Source organism: Bison bison, unplaced genomic scaffold (assembly GCF_000754665.1).
Source record: "Bison bison bison isolate TAMUID 2011002044 unplaced genomic scaffold, Bison_UMD1.0 scf7180017864324, whole genome shotgun sequence".
Classification (NCBI taxonomy): Eukaryota; Metazoa; Chordata; class Mammalia; order Artiodactyla; family Bovidae; genus Bison; species Bison bison.
In genome coordinates this window covers 3,973,887-3,975,081 of record NW_011494896.1, presented here as the reverse complement: position 1 = coordinate 3,975,081, position 1,195 = coordinate 3,973,887, and the positions used below count along the sequence as shown (strand labels likewise).

The following is a 1,195-nucleotide window of genomic DNA, read 5'->3' as shown; positions in this document are numbered from 1 at the left end:
GGCCGAGGGCGGGAGCAGGGAGGGAGGGGGCCGGGGGCAGGCAGTCCGGGCCGGCCAGTCCGCAGGTACCTTCACATCCCGCCTGCGGGAGGTCCGCGCGAGGGGGGCGGGCGGGCGCTGCCTTCCCCGCCGGCGCACACGCGCATCCAGGCGGCTGAGTATCCGTCTTGCAGTTCTTGGGCTCTTGTTCACCACCAAACTCCACGCGTGGTAGGAGGAAGGGCAGCCGCAGTCCGGTCGCCCTGGGCTCCAGGCATGGCCCCTCGCCTGGCTTCCCTCTGCCTCGACAGTGCGTGCTGGCGGCGGTGGCCGCGCAAAGACGCATCCACACCCAGCCCCGCAGGTAAAGCAGCCAATAATTGCAGCTGCCGGGCACGCGGGAGGGGAGAGACCACCACGGACGCGGCCCCGCGGGCACAAACAGGTGTCCCCCGGAGCCTGCCCCGCAGCCCCGACAATAAGGGGCTGTTAGTAGGACTGGAAACAAAGCGACCTTCCTCTGCCCCCCTCCTCAACTCCACTGGGGCCACGTAAAGTCCTATCCCTGCCTCCCAACCAGTCTTCTCCACAGCTTACAAGAAAAAAACAAAAAAAACATTTTATTTCTTTGGAGGTTGGCCCCGGGACAAACGGCGACGTGAACAGGATGGGGTGTATTTCCTGAACGCCAGAGTGAAGGTCCTCAGCTTTTAAACTCTTTGGTTCCACCACCTGGGCTGCTTTTACAAGTCCAGGTTTTCTGCCTGAAGACTGAGTAATGGGGAGGGGCTTAAATCTACCTTTACACTAAAACAGAACAGTTTACTCCTTTTTTTCTTTTAAAACCCCAGAGTTTTCTTGCAGTGATATCTATTGTTAAATGGGGGATTTAATACCACTTTTGAAGAGGAAGATTTATGGCCAGTCTTAAACCAGGCTCCTCTGAGGAATTCTCACGTTTAATTCTACCACCATGTGCTTCCAATTTCAATTATCTTGGTTGTTGTTTGGTTGCTTAGTTGTGTCCAACTCTTTTGCAACTTCATGAACAGTAGCCTGCCAGGCTCCACTGTCTGTGGGATTTCCCAGGCAAGAGTACTGGAGTGGGTTGCCACATCCCTCTCCAGGATATCTTCCCAACCCAGGGATCGAACCTGCGTCTCCTGCATTGGCAGGGGGGTCCTTTACCACTGAACCACCAAGGAAGCCTTTTCAA

General features: G+C 56.3%; 1 protein-coding gene across 1 annotated transcript in view; it reads right to left on the bottom strand.

The window, feature by feature from the left end:
* Positions 1–1,195, bottom strand: part of DLG2 (discs, large homolog 2 (Drosophila)) — a 2,340,373-nt gene that overhangs the window by 1,084,847 nt on the left and 1,254,331 nt on the right. The window lies entirely within an intron of this gene.